General features: G+C 39.4%; 1 protein-coding gene across 1 annotated transcript in view; it reads right to left on the reverse strand.

Moving 5' to 3' along the window:
* The window catches only part of LOC126475369 (uncharacterized), a 34,259-nt gene extending 24,479 nt beyond the window's left edge, over positions 1 to 9,780 (reverse strand). The window contains exon 1 of the mRNA XM_050103188.1: positions 9,673 to 9,780. The gene's annotated coding sequence lies outside the window, so the exon portion shown is untranslated. The remainder of the gene's footprint in view (positions 1 to 9,672) is intronic.
* Positions 9,781 to 11,231: the final 1,451 nt, after the last annotated feature.

Consider the following 11,231-nt stretch of genomic DNA (forward strand, 5'->3'; position numbering starts at 1 on the left):
CAACAGCATGTCTGCCTTTATGAATGCAGAGGAAAACAACCTCCTTCCAAGGCTGGTGAACTACACCTGTTAATGGGACTTGGTTGCTGTTAAAAAAATAAAGACACACACACGGTCCAGCCACATTTATGTGACCATTCGACGTCAGTGTGCAATAACCACTCTCAGACGGCAGGTGGCAGCACTAGCAGTGGAAGGTATATAAAACATGTCAGGGAATGTGGAAAACATTGGAGCTGTTGCCTTAATGGGGAAAGGAAGCAGTTAATCTACCGTCTGAAAGGACACAATCATCAGCTTTCAGGCCACGGGTGAAAGCATTTCCACAAAAGTTAAGTCTGTGAACTGTTCGTGTGCCACCATGGTTAAAGTGTACAGTGCAAGGTAAAACTGGTGCTGAGGCAACTATTCTGCACCACAGGCCACTGATGAGAGGTGTGGACGACTGATGACAGGCATGCTGACAGCTGGTCACTGACGATGAAGGCAGGAATTTGCACATGAATACAACCACTGGAAATACATTATGTGGAGACATGTTGCTTTTTCAGATAAGTCACATTTTATGCTCCTTCTGACAGATAGCCATTAGCTGGAACGGGGTAAAACATCTGAAAGCAAACATTCTACAACAATCACCAGAAGGTTCCAGGCCAGAGAAGAGAGTGTTATTGTCTGGGGAATGTTTTCGTGGCATTCCCTGGGTAATCTCTATAATCACTCTGGAAGGCACAAGGGATCAACACGAGTATCCATCTATCCTTAGGGACCATGTCCACTCCTATGCACAGTTTATTTTTCCTTGGCATAGCGGCATCTAACAGCAGGACAATGTAACGTGTCACACGGCTCGCAGGGTACTCGCCTGGCCACCGACCTATGGGACCACCTGAATCCAGCTGTTCGCACCAAGGATCCTCAACTGAGAAACCTGGCACACCTATACATGGCATTGGAGTCAGCATGGCTCCACATCCCTGTTACCCTCCAGAATCTCTGACAATATTTCTGCATGAGTAGAAGAACATGGATGAGGCGAGAGGAAAGAAGAGGGATGCCACATGGTGTAATTTTACACAGTGTAAAATTTAATCATTGTTAAATCTTGGTTTAAGAATCATTACAGAAGGTTGTACACTTGGAATAGACCGGGAAATGTAGGAAGGTTTCAGATGGATGCTGGTACGGTAGTGGTTTCGAAAACAGGTTTTGGATTGAAGAACATTTCCAGAGGCAACTGTTGACTATGGTCATAATTTATTGGTTATGAATTACAGATTAAAACTAAAAAATATATAGGAAAATAGAGAAATTAGACTTTAGGAATACAGCGGATGATGAATGGGTAGATTTGAGAGATGAAATAGTGAAGAAAGCAGATGATCAAATGGCAAAAAGATAAGGCTAAATAGAAATCCCTGGATACCATATGAAATTTTGTATTCAACAGACAAAAGGAGGAATATAAAAATGCAATACACAAAGCAGACAAAAGGGAATAGACATTCTTAAAAAATGAGATTGACTGGAAGAGCAAAATGGCTATGTGGAAAGGACAGAGGAGAAACACAGATCTGCAGACGCATGCCTTACTTTTGTGTTAATAGATGCTGTTAGTAAGAAAATTAAACAAACCTTTGGAGAAGAAAGGATACAATTGCATGAAAATCAAGAGGTCATGTGGTTACCAAGCAAAGAAGGGCCAAGTAAAACGGGAAGACATATACAGAGTGTTCAATTTGCACTGAAGACACAAAAACGACTCTAAACCTACACATTGGATAAAAAAAGTTACAATTCCAATTTGTCTGTCTCAGAAGAGGACATCTAATGATACCACACTTGACGCACCACCCCACTCCGTATGCGGGTGGAAACTTTGAAATGTTCAGTATGAAACCCCGTATTTTATTGCAGATTACTATTTTATAGTAAAATCTACATACATTTTGCTGAAGCATTTTCTTCATTTTGCCAAAGATGGTACTGCAATCAGAGGAATAGAAAGGGGTACATAATTGTAATTTACAACACGGTACTTCCCCTTTGCAACAAATGCAAACGACCCCCATGTTCTTTGCTGAGGTACTATTTTCCAATAAGTCTACACTCACAAACCACTGCACGTTTGGCATAACATCCCCATTGGTTATGGAAAGCTGATCATTGACTTTTGTCAGTTAACATGCGGTATGGCGTGATGGAGAACAATCTCAATGGTCTGTATTTTATTGACAGCAGGCTGAATGGGCACAAATATCAAATGTTTTTGAAACAGGAACTACCAGTGCTACTGCAGGACGTTGGCCTGGACGTTCGACAGTGTATGTGCTTTCAGCATGATGGTTGCCCAGCACATTATGCAACTGAAGGCAGGAGGTATTACAGCCGGTTTACGCTGGTCGGTGGCTCAGTACAGGTGGCCCTATTAATTGGCCTGCATGGTCTTCAGTAAAATCATTTGAAAAGAGGATCACTAAGTGTATTGAAGTTGGAGGTACTAGGTTTGAATATTTTTATGAAGAAAATGCTCCAGACAAAACTTACACTATGTGATCAAATGCATCCAGACACCTGGCTGAAAACGACTTCCAAGTTCATGGCGCCCTCCATCCTTAAAGCTGGAATTCAATATGATGTTGGCCCAGAGTTTGCCTTGATGACAGCATCCACTCTCACAGGCATATATTCAATCAGGTGCTGGAAGGTTTCTTGGGGAATGGCAGCTCATTCTTCACAGAGTGCTGCACTGAGGAGAGGTATCGATGTCAGTTGGTGAGGCCTGGCACAAAGTTGGTGTTCCAAAACATCCCAAGGTGTTCTACAGGATTCAGATCAGGGTTCTGTGCAGGCCAGTCCATTACAGGGATGTTACTGATGTGCAACCACTCTGCCACAGGCCATGCATTACGAACAGGTGCTCGATCATGTTATAAGATGCCATCACCATCCACGAATTGCTCTTCAACAGTGGGAAGCAAGAAGGTGCTTAAAACATCAATGTAGACCTGTGCTATGATAGTGCCACCCAAAACAAAGGGTGCAAGCCCGCTCGATGAAAAACACGACCACATCAATAACCCCACCGCCTTCAAATTTTACTGCTGCCACTACACACACCGGCAGATGACGTTCACCTGGCATTCGCCCATACCCACCCCCTGCCATCGGATCGCCACATCGTGTACTGTGATACGTCACTCTACACAACATTTTTCCATTGTTCAATCATCCAATGTTTACACTCCTTACACCAAGCGAAGTGTTGTTTGGCATTTACTGATGTGATGTGTGGCTTATGAGCAGCTGCTCGACCATGAAATCCAAGTTTTCTCACCTCCCACCTAACTGTCATAGTACTTGCAGTGGACCCTGATGCAGTCTGGAATTCCTGTGTGATGGTCTGTATAGATGTCTGCCTATTACACATTACGACCCTCTTCAACTGTCAGCGGTCTCTGTCAATCAACAGACGACGCCGGCATGTGCGCTTTTGTGCTGTACGTGTCCCTTCATGTTTCTACTTCACTATCACATCGGAAATAGTGGACTTATGGATGTTTAGGAGTGTGGAAATCTCACGTACATATGTATGACACAAGTGAGACCCAATCACCTGATCACATTCGAAGCCCGTGAGTTCCGCGGAGTGCCCCCTTCAGCTCTCTCACGATGTCTAACGACTACTGAGGTCGTTGATACGGAGTACTGGCAGCACAATGCACCTAATATGAAAAACATATGTTTTTGGGTGTGTCCGGATGCTTTTGATCACACAGTGTATGTAGATTTTGCAGTAGAATCATGATCTGCAATAAAAAAATGGAGGTTCCCATTGAATATTTCAAAGTTGCCCCCAGCCACCAACACATGGGGTGGGCTGAGGGGTCGAGTGTGGTACTATTTCAATAGGCTCTATTCTCTTCTGTTATCGTCTGTTTCATTCCATACATGGCCACACTCCAGAAAAGACAAGCTAACATTTAAATCGAAATTCGATGTTAACACATTTCCCTTCTTCAGAAACATTTTCTGGCCACTGCCAGTCAAAACTTTATATCTTTTCCACTTCGGCCATCGTCTGTTATTTTGCTACCACAATAACAAAACTCATCTACTACTTTAAGTGTCTCATTTCCTAATCTAATTTCCTCGGCATCACCTGATTTAATTCTATTACATTGCTTTATTCTTGTTTTGCTTTTGATGATGTTCATTTTATATCCTCCTTTCAAGATAATGTGCTTTCTGTTCAATTTCTCTTCCAAGTCCTTTGCTGTCTCTGACATTACAATGTCATTGGGAAACCTCAAAGTTTTTATTTCTTCTCCCTGAACTTTAATTCCTACTCCTAATTTTCTTTGGCTTCCTTTACTGCCCGCTCAGTGTATAGACTGAATGACACTGGGTATAGGTTACAACCCTACCTCACTCCCTTCCCAACTAATGCTGGCCTTTTTTCCGCTTTAACTCTTAACCGATGCCTGGTCTCTGTACATAGCCTTTGGCTCCCTATATTTTATACCAACTACCCTCAGAATTTTGAACAGTGTATTACAGTCAACAGTGTTAAAAGCTTTTTTTTAATTTACAAATGCTGTAAACTTAATTTTGCCTTTCCTAAAGATGTATTTTACGAGAAGTCATAAGTCAGTATTGCCTCACATGTTCCTAGATTTCTCTGGAATCCCATCATCTTCCCTGAGGTCAGCTTCCACCAGTTTTTCCAGTCCTCCGTAAAGAATTCTTGATAGTATTTTGCAACCATGACATACTAACCTGACAGTTCACTAATACAACTGTCAGCACCTGCTTTCTTTGGAATTGGAATTATTACAGCCTCCTTGATGTCAAGGGGTATTTTACCTGTCCAGATGGCTGCCTCTCCCCATACTGTCAGTAGTTCTGCCAAGAGTGTCGTCTACTCCCAGAGCCGTATTTCGACTCAGGGCCAGGTCTACTTTTGGTAACACCCGTAACACTACTTTTTTGAGTAATAACCAGGAGAACAATAAAACAATTCCAGTATCAACATTTATAACATGAAATATAATGTAAGCCTTAAAAGTTTTCAATATTAAATCCAATAAATATTTTTCCTTACATTATTTTTCCTGATTTTAAGGTGTGTGCATGTAACACCCGTAACTATGGAATTGCCCTCAGATCTTTCAGAGCTCTATAGTATTCTTCTCATATTTCATAGTTCCCATCTCATCGTCATTTACGCCCTCTTCCATTTCTATAACATTGCTTTCAAATTCATCTCCCTTCTTTCTACACACTCCTTCCACCTTTCAGGTTTCCTTTCTTTGCTTGGTTTCTCATCCAAGCTCTTTAATTTTCCTGTAGGTGGTATCTCTCTTTCCCCTAGTGAAATATGCTTCTAAGTGTTTATATCTGTCCTCTAGCCATTACGCATTTTCTGTCACTCTCATTTTTTCGACATTTGTACTCCCTTTCACCTGCTTTGTTTTTATATTCTCTCCTTTCCTTAATTAAATTCAGTATCTACTGTGATATTTTTGGTCCTCTGCTGCCTTAACTATTTCATCTCTCAAAACTAGCCATTTGTCTTCCACTATATTTCTCCTGTTCTAATCAATTGTTGCCTAATGCTACCTCAAACTCTAGAACAACCTCTCGCTTTTTCAACTTATTCAGGTACCATCTCCTTAATTTTCTACCATTTTGCAATTTATTCAGTTTTAATCCATAGCCCATTACCAAAAAGTCTGCATTGGACACTAGAGATGTCTTGCAGTTTCTTCTTTCATGATTCTTAAATAAAGTGTTAGCAAATATTAAATTATGCTCTATGTATAATTGTACAAGGTGGTTTCCCCTTTCATTCCCCTACTCCATATTCACCAACAAATTTTCTTTCTCTTCCTTTTCCTATTATAGAATTCCAGTTCCACACCACCCGTACAATTTGTCTCCTTAACTACCTAAATCATTTCTTTACCTTATATATTTCTTCCATCTCTTCATTATATGTGGAGTTAGTTGGCATACGAACTTGCAGTACTGCCATGATCTTACTGTCTTATCTCGCCTACAATAATGTGCTGTTCATAGCAGTCTACCCACACACCTATTTTCTTATTCATTATTAAACCTACTCCCACATAACCCCTATTTGATTTTGAACTTATAACCTTGTATTCACCTGACTATAAGTACTGTTCTTCCTACCACAAAACAAATTCCCAGTATATCAATATTCAACCTAGCCATTTCCCTTTGTAAATTTTTGAACCTACCTGCTCCATTAAAGAATCTAATATTTCACACTACAGCCCATGGAACATTGGTTTTGTTACTCCTAATGATGACATCCTACCGAGTACACCTGCACAAGAGATGAGAATGGGGGACTATTTTAGCCAAGTGGATGCAAACATTTTAACCACAGAGTAGAGCTGCATGCCTTAGGAAAAACTTATGGCTGCAGCTTCCCCTTGCTTTCATCCGTTTGCAGCACCAGCACAACAAGGCTATTATGGTTGATTTTAAACGTCCGGATCAGTTGATCATCCAGACTGTTGCCCCTGCAACTACTGACAAGACTGCTGGCCCCCCTTAAGCAACCATATTTTTCTCAACAGATACCTTTCCATTGTGGTTGCACCTACAGTAGGGTTATCTGTGTTGCTGGGGAAAGCAAACCACTCAACCAACAGCAAGGTCCATGGTTCATGTTCACCTAAAATCTCTAAAACAAAAAATTACCCCTGTTATTCTATTTATTGTAAAACAAACTTAAATGAATCAAGATTTTCTTCTTGCTAGAGATGCAGCACTGAGAAAGTAATGTTGTAAATATTTTGTATACAGGAGTTACCATGGTTTCCTAGACACTTTAAAGCGTAAGGAATTGAAAAGAAAGGAAAAGGAGGAGGAATTCCCATGGGCCAGTAGCAGTAGGTGTTTTTATTGTCCCTAGGAATACTAGATGGAAGGGGGGAGTGAGGAAGGAGATAACAGTGTTGGAGATTTTTAGCTCAAAAGTATTTCTTTTAACGCTGAAGTTAACCTCAGTCAGATAACAAAATCTTCAGTGGCTAAACTGATGAGTCATTTTCAATAGCGAATTCTGAGCCAAAAACTGTGTAAAAATATGTAGGGACTCAACATTTTCATTAAACTCCTACCATGATACTGAAAACAAATATGCTTTATGTATTCAGTGTAAGGCTTTCATGTGGTTGCAAAGAAGGTCAAGCTGCACACAAAATTTCACCAATGAGTCAACACTGTGTGATCAAACAAGCTTAAGCAAAAAGTTGGCAGCACCACAGCATTTAGTTTGACCCTCACAGTGCTTTACTCCTGTTGGAGGTGTTTTACCATTTAAAGCCCATATTCTGAAGAGAACTAAACACTTTGGTGTTGACTCACAGAGACTATACCAATACCTATTCAGGACACTAATTTTCTCCCTTTGCAAATCACGAGACGTACCTAACATTTACTGCAGTATGTCAGGGCAGTAGCCCGAACATATGCAGATTTTTTTATCATCTTAGAAGTACTGAGATCAAATTCCACATGTCATGCTAAAAAGTTTTACTAATTGACTACCTCAAATAGAAGTTGAGCTTGGGGAACTTGTCCATGATGAACATGTGATCATTTTATTTAAGTGCATCTACTCACTAAGAAGAGAGAAATATTACCTATTAATAAGATGTTACAGCAATCTATTTGGTAGAAATAGTCTGTCGAAGAACAGAAAGGCTACTTAATTCCAAATAGAACTGTCTGGATACAGGGTCCCATAATTTTGAAGGCTTTCTTTCACAGATAAACGGTAATAAAATGTTATGCTGGATGTCAAAGAGGTTCTAGTTACTGCTCTTATAAAAACACACATAACAAAAAAAGTTGAAGCAGAATGAAACATCATATTCTTCAGCATTTCCATGGGGTGGTCCTACTAGTAGTAATGTAATAAATGTGTGTGCACACAGAAAGAACAGAACCTCATGATCTCAACAAGTCATAAGGCAAGCACACTGAGTCACCACTTGCTCCCAATTTCTTTCATGGGACACGGACACATGTTCACGAACCTGGAGGGAGTGCAAGGGATATAACAGGGGACTAGTGTAGCAGGGGATACAACCCGTCGGCTTTGGACAATGATATCACAAGTCGCCAAACGAGAAGCGATTCTTCTTAGTGTTGTAGCTCCCTTCAGTAGCTGATAAGTGTTTTTTGGCTTAAAAAAAAAATCTCACGAGATAGAATAAACAGATCCACTTTATTAAGCAATCAGTAAAAAAACGAAACTGAAACATAACAGCAAAAGCGACTTGTGACGTCATTGTCCAAAGCCGACGGGCTGTATCCCCTGCTACACTAGACCTTATAACAGCATGTTCGTGGTAGCCTATAGGAGGCACCAGCAAACGTCCTTAGCATGTGCTGTGATGCAGCGCAAAACTATTACATAGGTCATCTAGTGCAAACTGTGTATAATAAAAACAATATTGTACAACAGGGACTAGCTGAAAGAGGCAATGCAGTTTTTAAGAAAATGAGCTCATACTCGGGAGATGAAGTACATATACACAAAACAAATGAAAATATGACTTTCAATAAAAACATATAATATGTATATCTCCTAATTGTAGTGACAAATGCGCGTCACTTCATTTAAGCTACAAAATCAGTTGCAGCCTACGGTTCAAAAAATAAACGTTGAAGGAAATTTAACCTCTATTAATGTGAAGTTGTCAAAAATGTGAATTTGATTTTGAGCAGAAATGACTTCTTTCCTCAGTCACCAACCTAAAAAAAAAAGTTAGTCTCATACTCTCGGATCATTCCCGTAATACACGATTAGTGATCAATAATCTCACGATCAATTACACCGTGTCGTTCACAAAACCTGATCTTCATAGTCTCAGTCACTTTTCGTCGCCAAAACGAAAAAGTACAACTCCTGCACCGATTCTAATAATTTCCACAGCAGAAAGACCATTGTCATTTAATTTTCTAACGTAAACCTCATCCACAAAGCACCATTCAAAATTGCCTTAATTTTTATCCGTAATACTAAACAAAAATATCGGCAACACCTCGGGTAATATTTATTTTTTTGTCACTTTTAAATAAATAAACCATTTGTAATGTAAACAACCGTCAATACTAGGTCACCCTATTAGCGCTGATTGTATACTTCCCCCATTCTTTACCACGCCGCAAGCCATGAGAACCTCAGTAATTGTATATACTTAAAAAGAAACAAACGAACTAATCCACGCAGAAACGACAAATGTATGCTCTACTTTTTACCTTTAAATAATTCCAATCGTGTAATATCAATTCTGATACCTATCAAATAAGAAAAACAAGATAACACTGATTAAAATGCATAACAGTATCCCCCGGACTATGGCTTGCATGTTGCAATGTATGCTCTCGCGTCAGTAGCTTAATTAAACAACGATACCATAGGACATAAAAATTGTAATTTCACATCGCTTCACGAATCGACGTATTCACACCCGATAAAAACAAATTGTTTTCGCTGGAAGTAGGGGTCCTCCCCGGTCTGTCGTTTTTTGTTCGTAATTCCACTACGCAATTTCGAACCAAGTATTTCAACGAACGTGAAGATTTAACAAATTTCATACACAAGCTGCTAAAAACAGTACTTACAGTTCACCTAAACACGAATTATTGTTTACTCATAACGAACATCACATTTTACCAGCGACCATTGTGGCGCCAACTACACTCCATTCCCAACCTTATTACAAGGAAGACATACCAGTTCAGTATCCTCAAAGATGTTCAGTTAAAAACAGCTTCTTGTGCGCCTCCCACATGCAATGAAAATTACCATTGCTGCCTAAACGGCAGGTCACAGGTGGCAAATAGTGAACATTCCGTCAGATATGGTGGACAGCTGCGATACAGAATAAGCAGTCCCAGACCAAGGCAAAACAAAACCAGATCCACTCTGAGTCTGTCTTGTAGCAAGTGGCAAAGTAGTCAGCGTCTGTTCACCAGTGGTGCAGCTGAAATGTATATTCTGGAACTAATCCTTCCTATCTTATAACCCAGAGTTCACTCAATGACTCTATTCAGTCCCACCTGACTACAGGTAAAACCATCGTGGAGCATTTTGATAATCACAGTATTACTCCAGGTGTTCAATCTACCGCCAGTATTACTGGTAGGCCTACAACTGGTTTTTCGATTTCTGGGGTGGCCATATTAAAATGCATTGTGATTCAGTAGACGAAATCGGAGTCCACTGGCCAAATTAAAACCAAAATAAACACTTTTTCTGCAACGCTTAACATACAAACACTTTTGCAACCAAGTGAACTTAATAAATTGAAACATACATTAAAAGACCAGAAGGTTCAAATTTTGGAACTTCAAGAAACACGAATGATGGACAATAACATGATGGATTTCGGCGGATATCGTCTTTTTAAAAGTACAACTCTTAAAAGTATAGTTAATAATACACATCTGGGAGCTGCTTTTTCAGTCTCCAAAAATATTTTAAATTCAATAACGGAGGTAAAACCCATTAATGACAATTTCTCTTAAATGTGCATATAAAGCATACACTTTAATAAATGACCATATGGCAGTCAATGAGGAAAACCGTAAGAAACACAAAGAACTTAAAGAAGCTTGGAAAACTTTAGAAAGCATTATCCTGAAAATTCCTTCGAACCATGCTAAAATTTTAATAACTGATTTTAAAGAGAAAAAATATAAGAAAACGGTGGATGGATTTCCTCCCCATAAATGGACAAACAAAAATGGGAAAGGACTTTTTGAAATTTGCAAAAATTATAACTTATAACCTTAAAATCATTCCAACACATTTTAGAAAGAACTTGGCGGGCACCCAATAAATTTATTGGGGATTTTAAGATCGATCGTGTTGTAATTTCATACCTTAACTACAAATAAATTTTAACTGTCCAAGTTAGGAAATGGGCTAATACTAATTTTGACCATTATTTAAGGCGAATAAATGTACAACTTGAACCTAAAAAATTCTTCAAAACAAAGAAAGTTATCCCAAAATTTGACACTGCTAAAACAACCCCATCTCTAATAAACGAACTTGACGAAAAGCAATCCAAAGCCTGAAAGAAAAGTTCATAAATACAGCACAAAATTTAATGCCCCCTTGAAAGAAACAGAAACACCCTTGTCGGAACGCGGATTGTAAAAGAGCAGTTAAGTCT

The sequence above is a fragment of the Schistocerca serialis genome, chromosome 4 (assembly GCF_023864345.2).
Source record: "Schistocerca serialis cubense isolate TAMUIC-IGC-003099 chromosome 4, iqSchSeri2.2, whole genome shotgun sequence".
Taxonomy (NCBI): Eukaryota; Metazoa; Arthropoda; class Insecta; order Orthoptera; family Acrididae; genus Schistocerca; species Schistocerca serialis.